This window comes from Thamnophis elegans, chromosome 3, assembly GCF_009769535.1.
Source record: "Thamnophis elegans isolate rThaEle1 chromosome 3, rThaEle1.pri, whole genome shotgun sequence".
In the NCBI taxonomy this organism is placed as follows: Eukaryota; Metazoa; Chordata; class Lepidosauria; order Squamata; family Colubridae; genus Thamnophis; species Thamnophis elegans.
In genome coordinates, this window is record NC_045543.1 from 138,768,641 (window position 1) to 138,785,806 (window position 17,166).

Genomic DNA, 17,166 nt, shown 5'->3' on the forward strand with positions numbered 1-17,166 from the left:
GAATTAAAAATACTTACAATATTTCATGGGAATGTTTGGAGGATTTATATGCTGGGGAAGTTTTGTACACATAAATTAAAATGCGAACTATTGTACTTTTCTTCTCCATTAGTTTTAGAGATGCTGTTGCTAATGGCTGTTTCTACATAGGTAGTCCTATGATTTATAGCCATAACACAACCTACCCATTATGGTCATAAGTTGTAAAGTAGGTCACCACATGACTGGAGCAGTTTTTACAAACTTTTGTGGCAGGTGTTAAGCAAACTGGGTGATCGATCGAATGAGACAATGTCTGTGGTAAAGTGAACCCATTATTTTGTAACATTGGGCCATTTTTGGCTAAAAGCAGAAGTAAATGCTGTTGTTCTGTTAATGTATATCTATATAAAAATGGCTCTGTGTGTGTGTGTGTGTGTGTGTGTGTGTGTGTGTGTGTGTGTGTGTGTTCCAGCATAACTCTGGAACACTTCAATATTTCAACCAATGTGGTACACAGATAATTTACTCTCTGGAAACAAATACGGTGGTGGGTAAGACACCCCTAATACCCCTCAGTGTATGTGCGTTCTGTTAAGATACAGCCTGTTGTGCCTAAAAATGGCTTCTACTATGCTGCCTTAAAATGGCCTCTACTGTACAGTGCAGTGGAGTTGCCATGGTAACGGCTTCACAGTACTCCACAAGGGGGGTTCCCTCTGGTAAGGGGAAAAATCCAACCTTAGAAATTACGCTTCTGGAGGCACAGGGAAAACGTTTTTAACTAATTTAATTGTTGACGAAATCAGGGCTCAGGGAGAAGTTGCTCTTCCCACTGCCTCTTCAGGAATTGGGGCGACGTTAATGGAAGGAGGGAGGACAGCCTATTCTGCAGTTACACCGCTTAACATAGCCATTTCACAGCAATTTCTAAACTGTCACTCTATGATTAAGCACATAGGGGAACTCGGAGCTTGCAAATTCTTCAGTTCTGTTTCCCAGAGGAGAAAGTTGTACGTTATAAATTGTGAAGTGGTTTGAGGCTGAGGCTGTTATAATTTTAAACTGTTGTATTTGTATTTGTATTTGTATTTTATTAAATTTATATGCCGCCCTTTTCCCTGGGGGGACTCAGGGCGGCTCACAACTCAAGAGGGGAGGGGGGAAAAACAAACTTTAGACATATAGAACAATACAAATTTAAAAAACACAACATTCATACCATTAGGGCGGGTTACAATCTTAGTCCCAGGCCTGACGGGATAGCCAGGTTTTGAGGGCTGTGCGGAAGGTCTGGAGGGTGGTGAGGGTACGAATCTCCACGGGGAGATCGTTCCATAGGGTCGGAGCTGCCACTTTGTTGTTAAACAAAGTCAACAACTACCTGCATTTTTAAGATCTCACTTACTACACGTAGTCCTCGACTTACAACAGTTCACTTAGGGACTGTTCAAAGCTACAATGGCACTGAAAAAAGTGATTTATGATCCTTTTTCACACTTATGACCATTTCAGCCTCCTCACAGTTCTGTGATTTACATTTAGCTGCTTGACAACTGACATATTTATGACGGTTGCAGTGTTCCAGGGTCATGTGATCCCCTTTTGTGACCTTCCCACAAGCAAAGTCAGTGGGGAAGCCAAATTCACTTAACAACCGGCTTAGTAACTTATCAACGGCAGTGATTCACTTAACGAAAGTGACAAGAAAAGTCGTAAAATGGGGCAAAACTCACTTAACAAATTTCTCACATAAATTTGGGCTCAATTGTGGCCGTAAGTCGAGGACTACCTGTACAGTCTTATCAGACCTGGGTTCACCCAGAGCCGAAGTAATCATGATTTGGTGAATCAATCTAACAATCTGATTTGCATGTATAGGTAGTCCCTGATTTACAACCAGTTGCTTAGAGACTTTTTGAAGTTACGACCGATGCGAAAAGGGGGACTTATAACTCTTATTCCAAGGTCCAACAGTATAACCCCCTCCACAGTCATGTATCTTGTACTTCTGATTTTTGGCAAAATCATGCTCCTAGAAAACCATAGGCAAGTTCCATTATGGTCAGACTACCTGTGGTTCAAACCTACAATGATCAATTTCTGTTGTTGTTGTTAATTGCGAAGTTGTGCCTGACCCATCATGACCCCATGGACAACTTTCCTCCAGGCCTTCCTCTCCTCTACCATCCTCTGGAGTCCATTTAAGCTCACGCCTATTGCTTCGGTGACTCCATCCAGCCACCTCATTCTCTGTCGTCCCCTTCTTCTTTTGCCCTCCATCTTTCCCAGCATGAGGCTCTTCTCCAGTGAGTCCTTCCTTCTCATTAGGTGGCCAAAGGCTTTGAGTTTCCTCTTCTGGATCTGGCCTTCTAAAGAAAGTAAAGATTGATCTCCTCTAAGACTGACCAGTTTGATCGCCTTGCAGTCCAAGGGACTCACAGGAGTCTTCTCCAGCACCACAGTTCAAAGGCCTCAATTTCTAAATCACATAATCCAAAAGCAAATTGTTCGCATTCCAGTGAATTGCCTACTTATTGTCAGATTTACATTTTTAGTCTCTCATGGTAAAAATTAGTAACTTCATTGTTGATTTATTTTAAAAGTTCATTGTTCCTATTCTTTCAGGGTTACATTATGGGGCAGGAGCCACAGAAGGTAAAAGGGCTATGCGTGGGAATTAAATGAGCCCGGTGTGAGCTATAAATGTCAAGATTCTTTCATGGCAATTTTTCCTTGTATAATTAGAAGTAAGAGCATTAATAGCATCTCAAGAGCTTGGAAGTATTGATTCAGGTTGTCATAGCAGCTTAGTTTCCTTCCCCGATTCTTCCCCTCTTTTCTCTCATTATTTTCAGGAACATTTATTTATTTGCCTTCTTCCTCACATTTACATGGCTGCCCGTCTCACAAAAAGTGACTCTGGGCAATGTACAACAATCAGTAAAAGTAATAAATAATAAATAAACACACAAAATAATAACATATAGAAAACATTCAAAGGGAAGAAACAATGAATCACAATGAAGCCTTATAATGACTTGGTAAGACCACATTTGGAATATTGCATCCAGTTTTGGTCACCGTAATATAAAAAAAGAAGTTGAAACTTTGGAAAAGGTGTAGAGAAGAGCAACCAAGATGATTAGGGGACTGGAGGCTAAAACATATGAAGAACGGTTGCAGGAATTGAGTATGTCTAGTTTAATGAAAAGAAGGACTAGGGGAGACATGATAGAAGTCTTCCAGTATCTAAGGGGCTTCCACAAAGAAGAGGGAGTCAACCTATTCTCCAAAGCACCTGAAGGCAGGACAAAAAGCAATGGATGGAAACTAACTAATCAAGGAGAGAAGCAACTTAGAACTGATGAGAAATTTCCTGACAGTTAGCAACAATGAATCAGTGGAACAGCTTGCCTTTAGAAGTTGTGGTTGCTCCACCATTGGAGGCTTTTAAGAGACTGGACAGCCACTTGTCTGAAATGGTATGGACTGGACTCTCCTGCTTGATCAGAGGGTTGGATTAGAAGACCTCCAAGGTCCCTTCCAATTCTGTTGTTATCTTTTTCTGTATTTCTTTTAAGAACATCTTCATTTCCCTGAGACCTTCTGGCCTCATGGCACAACCAGATCTTGAAGGACTTCCTGAATGGTTAGAAGAATAGATTCAGTCTGACATAATGTGGGGGAGAACATTCCATATGATGGACAAGGTTATTGTTGTTGGTTATACAGTCAGCCAGATGTTTAGACTGGATTTAGCATTTTTGTCCATCTATGGAGTCCTTCCCAAGGACCTGGAGTGTGTAGATGTTTTTGTTTGATGACATTAAAGATATTGTTGCAGGGTATAAGCTGTTCCAAGTAAAACTGCCTTTTGCAATTGATGGGTAAATTTGTCGGTGCCGACGATGTTCAAGTGGTGCTCCAGATGTTTTGGGATTGCACCCAAGGATCCTATGACAGTTGATACAACCTTTGCTTTCTTTTGCCACAGTTGTTCTATTTGTAACTGCAGGTTTTTGAACTTTGTTATTATCTCCATTTCTTTCTCTTCTATTTTGCTGTCTGCCGATACAGCAATGTCCACATTCCGTATACTTCTGTCATTATTATTATATTATCTAACAATGGCTTTATTAAAATAGTTTCCTTGCAATAGATTTGGATGGTTTGATTAATGTTACAGAATTCCTACTGCTCCAACTATCTCCTGCCATATAGAATGGGAATATTTGCTAACCTAGTGTTGATTTAGTTATCAGTAGTCTGGAAATCTTAAAAGGGGATTTATATTGAGATAGACCTACTGTATTTTTCGGAGTATAAGACACACCTTTCCCCCCCCCCAAAGGGGGTGAAAATTTAGGTGCATCTTATACACCGAATGTAGCCCTACATACCCCCACCAGAGGCCAAAAACACGAGGCATGGAGGCAGGGATAGTCTGTGGCAATCCCTACAGCCTGGAACAGCTGATTGGGGGGGGTGTACTCTGGCAGTCCGATCCACCTGCCAATCAGCTGTGCTGAACCAGGCTGCAATAAGTGCTGAAGCTGACCTGGCTGGTCAGAGTTTGCAGCAGCAATCACATTCAGAAAGCACAGTAACTGATTCAGCAGGATTCATAATAATAATAATATGCAATACAATACCAAAAGCAGGTTTTCCAAGGTAGCCGTAAATACAAGCAAAACACAAGCAGTTTCACTTTCAGTTCTCAGCTAAGCCAGGCTCCTTCCCGTCTCCTTGTTGCTCACATGGCAAATACTGTTTCCGAGTCCAAATAGCCCTCATTGGCTAATTTAGTTGCTATGCCTATTCATTGGCTGATCTTGTTACCATGTGTCAGCTGAATACCATGGATGCCGGTAGGCAGAGGCAGAATTTTTTTCTTCTTATTTTCCTGCCCAAAAACTAAAGTGCGTCTTATACTCGGGAGCATCTTATACTCCAAAAATATGGTATATTGAGAGCAATATGTACTTTGAATGACAATATTAAATGATTTATTTGGTGGGGGGGGGACTTTTCCCCATAGGCACTAGGCTGAGGTACCATTAAAGTTCAGGAGTCGACAGTTACAGGTAGTCCTCAGTTTACAATTCATTTAGTGACCGTTTGAACTTACAATGGCACTGAATGAAGTGTCTTATGACCATCTTTCACACTTACAACTATTGTGGCATCCCAGTGGTCACGGGATCAAAATTCAGACACTTGCCCTGTCTCATGTTTATGACGGTTGCAGTGTCCTGGTGTCATGTGATCCCCTTTTGCAGCCTTCTTGCCAAGCAAAGTCAATGGGGGAACCAGATTTGCTTAACAACCATGTTACTACCTTAACGACTGCAGTGATTCACTTAACAAACATGTCAAGAAAGGTAATAAACTGGGACAAAATTCTCTTACCAAAGGTCTCATTTAGCAACATAAATTTTGGGCTCAAATACTACCCGTATTTCCTTTGTCGGCCTGTGTTCATTTCCCGGTGCTCAACTTATTATTTTACTTTTTCTCTTATTGTTTTTCTCCCCTTATAGTATACAAGAGTATGGATTCCTGACCCAGAGGAAGTCTGGAAATCAGCTGAAATCATCAGAGATTACAAAGAGGGGGATAAAACTCTGCGCCTGAAACTTGAAGATGACACGGTAGGCATTTGGCTTGTTCGTTTGTTCTATAAATTTTCCTCCTTTGTAAAAGTTTTCTATCACAGGCCTATCTTTTGAATAGTAATTTGAAGGAAGGCCGGGAAAGCAATTTGATGGTTAACCAGCACTGAAATTTTAATACTGTAATTCTTCCCGTTGGCAGAGATTCCTAGAAGAGACGTAAACACATTTTAAAAATGAATAACGTTGAACCTATACTGTATATAGGGAAGTGGAGAGTTAAAGCCGGTGTATTAGTCATTGCCCATTTCCATGGTGTAATTATTATTTTTTTGCAGGTTTTTTTCCCTTGCAATTTGTTTCCTTCGACTGTAAAAGCCCGTGCTTGTGATTCTGAGTATGCCGTGCTTGATCCAAGGGCTAAGCTAATTGTTCATTTATAAAACCCTCATTGCACCATATGCAGGAAAAGAGTGTCAGGCCTGGAAGCCATATTTTGCAGTGGGCCTTCAGGCCTGCCACATTCGATCAAGGGTGACATTCAATTTTTTCCCCTATCAGTTCTGTGGGCGTGGCCAGGGCCGGATTTAGATGAAAAGAGGCCCTAGGCTATTCCACTTATGAGGCCCTTTCACCTCCCATTTTTAAGTTTGTAAATTACATGAGAGACAATAAAATACATCATTACTGTGATATATATCAATATATATCAATATATATTGCTGGCCTCCTGACGGAGGGCGGCTCTGCACTGCGGCAAAGGCAGCGAGGCCAACCGCCTCCCCTGCTGCGCTCAGCTGCCTGACTCGCCCCCCTCGCCCCCACCTGCCTGGCCACTGGTGGGCTCCGCGTCGACGGGGCGGCTACTGGGAGCGGCCGTGCCTCTTGCCCGACCGCCGGTGCCGGGAACGTGGGCGGGCTCCCCAACTGCCGCGGCGCTGGAACGATCTTAACCAATACATTTTTATGTTTGTTTATTAGTCATATGCGTAGAATTTCTCCTTATTTTCGGTTCAGTGTTTTAGTGTTCACTGTTTTTAGAATAGTGTAATTTTAATTTTGCTAACAATTTGAATGTAGGCCCCTCTTGATCTTGAGGCCCTAGACTGAAGCCTAGTTAGCCTATAGGAAAATCCGGCCCTGGGCGTGGCTTGGTGGAAGGGATTCCTTTGACTTAGTGGGCGTGGGCAACTCAATGTCACTTGTGGCCACACCCACTCAGTCACAGGACCCTCCACTAAGCCACGCCCATGGAACCCAGTAAGAAAAAATATGTGTATGAACATGAGAAAAGCTCATAGTGAATGCTGTGGCAGAGAGAATCCGAATGTTTCTCCCTCCATTCACAGCGGAGCTGCTGCTCCCTTTATGGTCCCCCCCCCCGTGACTACCTTAAAGGGACAGGCTGCAGCAGCTCCGCTGTGAATGGAGGGAGAGCGGCAGGGAGGGCCAAGCGAGCGGCTGGAAGAGGTGAGCAGCAACCGGGCGACTGGGCGACCGAGGCGGGGCCAATCAAGGGTGATTTCTACTGGTTCGGGGAACCGATTCAAATCATCCCTACTGGTTCGCCTGATCTGGTCGAATTCCACTCCTGAATTTGATGCTGTTGGAAACTGGGAGGGGGGATTATATGGAGTATGGGAGTTATAGTCAAAATAACATTCCTTTCTCAGAGAGTCAAGGACATTTTGCCCTGTACCTGGAGTGGTGTGACTGGGAGGCATCTCCAGGTGGGGCGTTGCTTGATTGGATCATGTGATGGACATGTGGGTGCTGGGCAGGGACTTGAACTTTCACTTGGGTGGGGAAAACCTGGAAACTTTCAGATTCGGGTTTTCCCAGATGTGCCAATATGACATCTCTAATAAAATGGAACTTTGAGGAAACTTACGCCTGGGAGTCTTCTTTCATTGGGAGTCTTACTTGGAACCCTGACAAAGAGATTCAGTGTTTCTGAGAATTGTTGCCCAATTGCACTCAGTTGAATCACTATTAATATTATTTTATCATTATACCCAATGAGCAATGTTAGGGCGGGTCAAATCTTTCAACTTTCAATTTCCAAACATTAGGGACGCTCCAAAGTTGTGACATGCCTTGGGGATGTAAAGATATTTTGGTTACTTTAACATCATTTAGATGTGCTTGGTAAGTAACAACGTAAATATCATAACTTTTCAACATTTTGTTTGTTTCATTTGAGCATTATTATGAGTGGCCGTTGTGTTTTCAAGTCACATCCTTTAAGGCAATTATTTTAAAATGTGATTCATGTTTAATAGTTTGAAGAGGATGCAAGCATCAGTTAAGTATTCAACGGCACCTGTCATCTGTGGATATTGTGCTGACAACTTTTGTGATTTAAATAATTGGGCTCAAATATAACAGATACCTATAAGTATGTATTCCGTCTCACCAGTGACTCACTGGGCTGAAACATATCCAACAGCAGTGATTGAAATAGGATATATCATAAAATATTATCATTTTTAAAATTAAAACATGCCAATAACTTCTGAAAAAAGCTTAGTGTTTTTGCTTCTGATACCAACAAAAGGCATTGATTTCTTTAAGTTGCCAAATTGGAAAAAAAACCACTGATCTAGAGGCTAAACGTTCTGAATTGCAAGCACCGTTTCCCCGCAGATGAATGTAAAGCAAGTCCCAAATGGCAATATGAACAGAAACTTTGCACCTGTAAGATTGGATGCTATGTGTCATGGATCATTGTCACTGGTATCATTTGAAATCCCAGGGTTGTGAAACCTTGGCACACTTTGCGTCAAACTATATTGATCAGGAACCCAGCTCTTGGATGGTCTTTTTTCCCCAGCCTTCCACATAAGGAACAGATGTAGATTATCATTATGGTTTCTCTGCCCGCTCTTAAATCCACGTTCCAAAAATCCAGTCTCTTTTTCAGATGATTCTGTACGTGAATCACCATGGGTGGAAGAGAATATATTTGAAAGAGATCTTTAAGGGTTAATTGCTATGTCTTTGGATGTTCCTGTCCTTCAGACCAGGGGTGGGATTCAATCGATTCGCACCGGTTTGGGCGAACCAGATGATCATTTGCATCTAGTTTGCTGAACTGCTTGTTGCAAGGACTGGCTGGCCGCGCCCACTCCTCCCCACTTAGTAGTCTCCACACAGCCCATTCATAATGCCAGATAAGTGCAGCGCCTGCGCGGAAGCTCTGGAAGGGTGAAAAACGGGCCTCCTGAACTCTGGAAATGGGCATGTTTCCAGTCTCCGGAGGGCCTCCAGAGCTCGGGGAGGCCATTTTCACCCTCCAGGAGGCTTGGGGAATCCACCAGAGCCTAGGGTGTGTGTGTGTGAAAAAAGGACCTTCCGGAAGTCCAAAAACTGGCATGTTTCCAGCCTCTAGAGGGCCTCCGGAACCTGGGGGAGGCCATTTTTGCCCTCCAGGAGGCTTGGGGAATCCTCTGGAGCGTGAAAAATGGGGCTTCCGGAAATTATGGAAGTCCAAAAACGGACCCGTTTCTGGCTTCCTGAAGCTCTCCGGATCCCGGGGGAGGATGTTTTCGGCCTCCAGGAGGCTGGGGGAAAGCCTCCGGAGCTTGGGGAGGGTGAAAGCGCCCCTCCCCCCACTGTGGTGCAGGAAGCCGAGGAAGCCGCACCCACCATGGCCAGGCCCACCCAGCAACTGGGCAGAGAACTGGTTGCTAACATTTTTTAATCCCACCACTGCTTCAAACCATTAGTTCACTGGGATTCTACCACCCCTCATTCAATGGGTGTGTATTAATTAATAAAGGTCATATGAATTTGAGCTGTCCCTGAATGCAGGCCAGATCCTGCCCCCCCAAAAGGTGACTGGAATTCCTGCTGCAAGTACTAATTGGGTTAAAATGATCCTATTTAATTCCCAGCTCTCTAGAAATTTCAGAGCTTGCATAAAATAATGACAAACCTGACTCAACCTCATATACTGTAACATACGAGATGTAATCTGGCTCTGATAATTAAAATGCAATCAAGCTGTTCCACAAAAGCAGAGTTTTTTTAAATAATAAAAAACTGTATAATCATCACTTTCACTACTACTATTTTAGCATAATCTACGTGAGCCTATCAACCCACTGTTTCACTAATTTAAACAATTGACCCAGTTCTGTGATGTACCTTTAGAATAACAGAATAACAGAGTTGGAAGGGATCTTGGAGGTCTTCTAGTCCAACCCCCTGCTCAAGCAAGAAATCGTATACCATTTAAGACAAATGGCTGCCCAATCTCTTTTTAAAAGCCTCCAGTGTTGGAACACCCATTACTTCTGTAGAAAAGTTGTTCCACTGATTAATTGTTCTCACTGTCAGGAAATTTCTCCTTAGTTCTAAGTTGCTTCTCTTCTTGATAAATTTCCATCCGTTGCTTCTTGGCATATAGACCATGCTAATTTGATAGATCCTGCTGATTTGGGAGGCTATTTTCCTAGACTTTAAAATTATGTTGAAAATCAGGACACTTCAGGCTTAAAGGCAAATAGGTGCACATGAAAGGTAATCCCTATCTGAAACTCATTAAAGCAACTGTGTCTTTCCCCAGAAATGAAACAAGTTGGGCTTAGTCCAAGGCAAGGGATATTTGACCTAATGCAATGCTGAAGGATGCAGCATGCCTGCCTCCATGTGTTTTGAAACATCTTTCAGACTTTGAATCCAAAAGACCAAATAGCAATAGCAGTTAGACTTATATACCGCTTCATAGAGCTTTCAGCCCTCTCTAAGCGGTTTACAGAGTCAGCATATTGCCCCCAACAACAATCCGGGTCCTCATTTTACCCACCTCGGAAGGATGGAAGGCTGAGTCAACCCTGAGCCGGTGAGATTTGAACAGCCGAACTGCAGAACTGCAGTCAGCTGAAGTAGCCTGCAGTGCTGCATTTAACCACTGTGCCACCTTGGCAAATACTGGGTAACATGCTGTATGCACATAGCTGCTAAATAAGACATTTATTAAATGTATTTATTTAAAATTTATTAACATCCTTTTCTTCACTAGACTAGCTGTTCTCACCCCCTCCTCCGTCCAGTAATGAAAGCCAAGATGAGCTTAATTAGAATGTCCTTTAATAACAAGACTAGAATCTCGATGGCTGAAAGCCAAGCAAACAAACAGATAAGGACCTTGGCAGCAAGTCTGACAAACCTTGGCAGCAAGTCTGACAAACCTTGGCAGCAATCCAGCCTGCCAAGTTAGTTACGTTCTCTTTAGACAATGCATTGACTTCTGCAAGAAGGGCGTTTCACAAGCAGTCTTTTTTATAGTCTGGAGAGGAGCCTAATGACCATCAGCTGAGCGCACTTACCTCCTGTAATTGCGTAATTGCTCCTGAAGCCGAGTAGCTCTTCGATGGGGTGCATCCAGGAACAACTCACTGCTGGCTTCTGGATCACTCTCCCTTGTCTCCTCCCCACTGGTCCAAGGCTCAGGGGCCACCTGGTGGCCAACCAGTCTCTCTGAGCCCTGCTTGGAGTCGGAACCCTGTCCAGGGTCCTCCACCTCCTCCAGAGCTGACTCGCTGTTGGAGTCTGGTGGCAGCTCCAACGGCTCCTGCTGGGCCACAACAACTAGCCATGCCTAGTTCCTGCAACCGTTCATCGTATGTTTTAGCCTCTAGTCCCCTAATCATCCTAGTTGTTCTTCTCTGCACTTTTTCCTGAGTCTCAACATCTTTTTTATAGTGTGGTGACCTTAATTAACTTACTGTACAGGAGGCTGGGAAATTTTTATTACAGTTTCCAAGATTCTGCATTTACTCCACCAAGTATTTAAAAACACCTTTGCTTAAATACCTTGGGATCTTTCCCAACTGCTTGACACTTGTCAGTAAGAAGTTGAAAAATTACAAGGATTTTTAGGTGAAAAAAATTAGAAACAATCCAGAAATAAGACATTTATTAAAATTTATTTATTTAAAATTTATTAAAATCCTTTTCTTTACTAGACTAGCCATGCCTAATTCCTGCAACCATTCATTGTATGTTTTAGCCTCCAGTCCCCTAATCATCCTGGTTGCTCTTCTCTGCACTTTTTCCTGAGTCTCAACATCTTTTTTCTAGTGTGGTGACCATAATTAACTCACTGTACAGGAGGCAGGGGAAAATTTTATTACAGTTTCCAAGATTCTGCATTTATTCCACCAAGTATTAAAAACACCTTTGCTTAAATACCTTACTGACACTTGTCAGTAAGAAGTTGAAAAAGTACAAGGATTTTTAGGTGAAAAAATTAGAAACAATCCAGAAAAATATAAAGGATTTAGGCTCACACAGACCTGCTCTTCTAATCTACGATCTTGACCAATTTATCACCACAAAGAGATGCTATGAGGCTGAATTATAATGAAGAAGTTGGGAATTGTCACAGATCTTAATAAATCTCATCTAGTTCTTAGGTTATAGATTTCATTTCCTGGGGAATTTTGTTTATTTTCATTTTTTTCCCCTGCTACTCCCAGGGAGTCAACATTTGTTTCTTGATCCAGACCTTCTGTGCTGGGTGAATTAAGAACTTTATCCCTTAGTGCTTTTTAATTATTTATGTTTTATTTTAGATCATTCTCTGCCCTGAGTTTCTAACGTGTAGAAAAGTGTCATATAAATTACAGCAGTAAATAACTCACGTATGACTGAAATACACAGAGGAACTGTGGTTAGGATCAAACCTTAGTTCATAGCTGAAGGAACATTAAACTGGCACTGTGGACAAGCATGCCCCACAGAGCTTTGAGAATAAAATGCACTGGTTATAATAAGCAAAATATTATAGTTGGCCGTAAAAAGGAAATTAGGAAATATTTTCTTTTCATTTGAAACTACTTTCACGTCACACTGCCTTAGGTCACTTTCCATGTGTGCAAATAATTGTGTGTACCTATCTATAAACGCACACCGTCCGTTTTAAAAAAAAGGAAGCCTTTTTTTAACACGCACAAAGCAAAAACAGTGGGAAATTATGCGCTGCGCCCCTGGCATTTCCAACATCTGGATGGCCAGATGGTAACACTTTTTTTTTGGCTCTGTTTCAGTTGAGCAGCTGTGACTTTAAATTGAGAAAACTTCATGATATGTTTTCTTTTTATCCTGAAACACCTTTACCGGTCTCCCAGAGTGCTGCTTCTATTCTTTAAGGAAATGAAAAGAAGGACATAATAATTTAAATCAGGAGGGTCCAACCTTGGCAATTTTAAGACTTGTGGGCTTCAACTCCCAGAATTCCCATTCTGGGAGTTGAAGCCTACAAGTCTTAAAATTGCCGAAGTTGGAAACCCTTGATATAAAGCAACAGTTTCAGTGTTAAAATGAATTTTGCTCAATTTCTTCTGACCGGTAGCTCCCTCAAACAGAAAGAGGCTGAAAATACCAAGATTATTCTCAGGATGTGTTCTTTAGAATATAGAGCAGGGGTGTCAAACTCGATTTCATTGAGCAATGCATCACAGTTGTGTTTGATCCTGGGGGAGCCGGGCGGGTGTGTGTGGCCAGCTCCACATCACTCGTTGAGGCTCTGTTTTCAGCCGTGACGGCCTCCTGCAGCCTTCTGACAGTGAAAACAGAGCTGGGGGAGACCAAAACGGAACCTGGGAAGCCGTGTGTGGCCTTCTCGAGTTCCATTTTCACCGGCAGAGAGTTGCAGGAGGTCGATGCTGGCGGAAACGGAGCCTTGGAGGGCCGCACACAGCCCTCCTAACATCCGTTTTCGCTGGCAGAGGTGCCGTGGGCCAGGCCTTCTCTGTTTCCAGGGCGGGTTCACGGGCCAGATCTAACTACCTCGCAGGTCACATCTGTCCCGCAGGCCTCGGGTTTGACACCCCTGATATAGAGGATTTGGTCAAGTAGAGGACCATAATAGCGGACTGTAGCCTTGAATGTTATTAGATTTACTGGATTTTTTTCCCCCATCTCCATCCCTGCCATGTTGCTAATTAGTTTCTTAAAACCAGTTTGTAGAATCCTGACTTCAGTAAATTCAGTAAAAAATCAAGGGCTGAATAAGAAGGACAGAAGGTTGGTGGCTGAGTTTGTCCATTGTGCTAAGCCTTAATGTGGGCTTGGTTTTGGTTTGGAATGTGAATTCTGTCACTCTGGTTTATTCCATGAACCCTGATGAAACAAAAAAAAAAATAGGGCTTTGGTGTGACTTGAGAGCCACCCATAGACCTAAGCCCTACAGTAGCTTGGCTTATTGTTGTATGCCAATGGAGACTTTGGGCCAAAGGAAATTGTGTTAACATCAGTTTGTAACTATGTTGGGATGGAGTTTGGTAGAATTTAGACATTTTCTGGATTAAGTGGTCCATTGGTCCTCCAGGAAAATGAAGTGAGAATAGCAGCTCAGCACCCTTCCCCTTCCCTGCTTCTTTTTCTCCTTTCCCTTTCTCTTCCCTTCCCTCCTTCTTTTTCCTTTCCTTTGCTTTTCTTCCCTTCCATTCCCTTCCCTCCTTCTTTTTCCTTCCCTTCCATCTCCTCCTTTTATCTTCCCATCCCTTCTCTTCCATTCCCTTCTTCTTTTTCCTTTCCTTTGCTTTTTTCCCCTTCCATTCCCTTCCCTCCTTCTTTTCCCTTCCCTTCCATCCCCTCCTTCTTTTATCTTTCCTTTCCTTCCATTCCTTCCTTCTTTTTCCTATCTTTTGCTTTTTTTCCCTTCCCTTCCCTTCCCTTCCCTTCCCTTCCCTTCCCTCCTTCTTTTATCTTCCCTTCCCTTCCATCCCCTCCTTCTTTTATCTTTCCTTTCCTTCCATTCCATTCCCTCCTTCTTTTTCCTTTCCTTTCCTTTCCTTTTCTTCCCTTCCCTCCGCTCCTTCTTTTTCCTTTCCTTTGCTTTTCTTCCCTTCCCTTCCATTCCCTCCTTCTTTTTCCTTTCCTTTGCTTTTCTCCCCTTCCATTCCATTCCCTCCTTCTTTTCCCTTCCCTTCCATTCCATCTCCTCCTTTTATCTTCCCGTCCCTTCCATTCCATTCCCTTCTTCTTTTTCCTTTCCTTTGCTTTTTCCCCCTTCCATTCCCTTCCCTCCTTCTTTTCCCTTCCCTTCCCTTCCCTCCTTCTTTTATCTTCCCTTCCCTACCATCCCCTCCTTCTTTTATCTTTCCTTTTCTTCCCTTCCATTCCCTCCTTCTTTTTTCTTTCCTTTCCCTTTCCTCCCTTCCCTTCCCTCCTTCTTTTTCCTTTCCTTTCCTTTTTCCCCTTCCCTCCTTCCTTTCCTTTTCTTCCCTTCCATTCCATCCCCTCCTTTTATCTTTCCTTTCCTTTCTTTACCTTCTCTTCCATTCCATTCCCTCCTTCTTTTATCTTTCCTTTGCTTTTCTTCCCTTTCCTCCTTTTTTTTTCCTTTGCTTTGCTTCCTTTCCCTTCCCTCCTTCTTTTATCTTTGCTTTCCTCTTTCCCCTTTTTTCTCTTCCCCTTCCCCTTTCCTCCCTCCTTTCCCCTTCTCTACCCCCCCAAAAAAGAATTTCAAGGTCTAATCCTCCACTTTCTCCCACATTGTGAGTCCAATGCTAACAGAGCCATCTCTGCCCTTTGTTCGTGTCCTGGCTCATACCAATTATAACAGCATCAACAATTAGAAATCGCTTATTAGTGCAAAAAATTGCTGGGGTAGCTGGTCTCTTAATTGTCAGGGCCGGCAGAGGTTGTTGTCAAGGTTATAATTTGACAGGCTGCAGGAGGGTGGCCAGCTTGTGCCCCTGACCACCACCCCTCCCTGACCAAGGTCAATGTCAAGGTAGTTTTGCATGTCGTGTGAATGCCATCCCTATTTCTGGGCTGGAATCAACAGCCCCAACAAGGTACAAGCCTTTTAGAGTGTTCTTATTTTCTCACCCTAGTTCTGTCAAATATATTCCCTTCATTTTGCTTTCAGCTGAGTTGACAAGTCACTCCCGTTTATTAGATTGGGTATGATGGATGTAAGACAGCCAGAGCAAGCGGGCACACATGAGCACAGAGTTAGTCCGCGCCGAGAACAGAAACCAACGTGCCAAAGAACATTGAAGCCTGCTGATGCCAACAGCCTCGCCCAACCTGGCACCCACCCAGGTTGCAATTCCTCAGGTTCCCCATTAGCATGGCGGAAGGTTGTCATTTCTAGCAGGGCCAGCCAAGATGGCTTTTGGCAACAGTAGGATAAAAAGTAAGGTCAAGTTGGAAACCTGGAAATTGACATGGAGATAGGTGTCTCCTCGTAAATTTCTTGGCAACAGCATAAAGGTGGTTGGTCAGCACAGGTTCCATGGCGGTTACATCAGGGGTGAAATCCAGGAGGTTCTGACAGGTTCTGGAGAACCGGTAGCGTAAATTTTGAGTAGTTCACAGAACCAGCAAATGCCACCTCGGGCTGGCCCCAGAGTGGGTCGGAATGGAGATTTTGCAGTATTCTTCCTCTGGAGTAGGGTCAGAATGGAGATTTTGCAGTATCCTTCCCCTGGAGTGGGGTGGGAATGGAGATTTTGCAGTATCCTTCCCCTGGAGTGGGGAGAGAATGGGGATTTTGCAGTATCCTTCCCCTGGAGTGGGGAGGGAATGGGGATTTTGCAGTATCCTTTCCCTGGAGTGGGGAGGGAATGGGGATTTTGCAGTATCCTTCCCCTGGAGTGGGGAGAGAATGGGGATTTTGCAGTATCCTTCCCCTGGAGTGGGGTGGGAATGGGGATTTTACAGTATCCTTTCCCTGGAGTGGGGAGGGAATGGGGATTTTGCAATATCCCTCCCCTGGAGTGGGGAGAGAATGGGGATTTTGCAGTATCCTTCCCCTGGAGTGGGGAGAGAATGGAGATTTTGCAGTATCCTTCCCCTGGAGTGGGTCGGAATGGAGATTTTGCAGTATTCTTCCTCTGGAGTAGGGTCAGAATGGAGATTTTGCAGTATCCTTCCCCTGGAGTGGGGTGGGAATGGAGATTTTGCAGTATCCTTCCCCTGGAGTGGGGAGAGAATGGGGATTTTGCAGTATCCTTCCCCTGGAGTGGGGAGGGAATGGGGATTTTACAGTATCCTTTCCCTGGAGTGGGGAGGGAATGGGGATTTTGCAGTATCCTTCCCCTGGAGTGGGGAGAGAATGGGGATTTTGCAGTATCCTTCCCCTGGAGTGGAGTGGGAATGGGGATTTTACAGTATCCTTTCCCTGGAGTGGGGAGGGAATGGGGATTTTGCAATATCCCTCCCCTGGAGTGGGGAGAGAATGGGGATTTTGCAGTATCCTTCCCCTGGAGTGGGGAGAGAATGGAGATTTTGCAGTATCCTTCCCCTGGAGTGGGTCGGAATGGAGATTTTGCAGTATCCTTCCCCTGGAGTGGGGAGGGAATGGGGATTTTGCAGTATCCTTCCCCTGGAGTGGATGGGAATGGAGATTTTGCAGTATCCTTCCCCTGGAGTGGGGTCGGAATGGAGATTTTGCAGTATCCTTCCCCTGGAGTGAGGGGGGAATGGGGATTTTGCAGTATGCTTCCCCTGGAGTGGGGTCAGAATGGAGATTTTGCAGTATGCTTCCCCTGGAATGGGGTGGGAATGGAGATTTTGCAGTATCCTTTCCCTGAGTGGGGAGGGAATGGGG

At 43.8% G+C, this 17,166-nt stretch overlaps 1 protein-coding gene across 1 annotated transcript in view; it reads left to right on the forward strand.

Annotated features, from left to right (window-relative positions):
• The first annotated feature begins 5,526 nt into the window (after window positions 1-5,526).
• Window positions 5,527-17,166, forward strand: part of LOC116505911 (unconventional myosin-Vb-like) — a 228,911-nt gene continuing 217,271 nt past the window's right edge. Inside the window, exon 1 of the mRNA XM_032213404.1 lies at window positions 5,527-5,633. The gene's annotated coding sequence lies outside the window, so the exon portion shown is untranslated. The remainder of the gene's footprint in view (window positions 5,634-17,166) is intronic.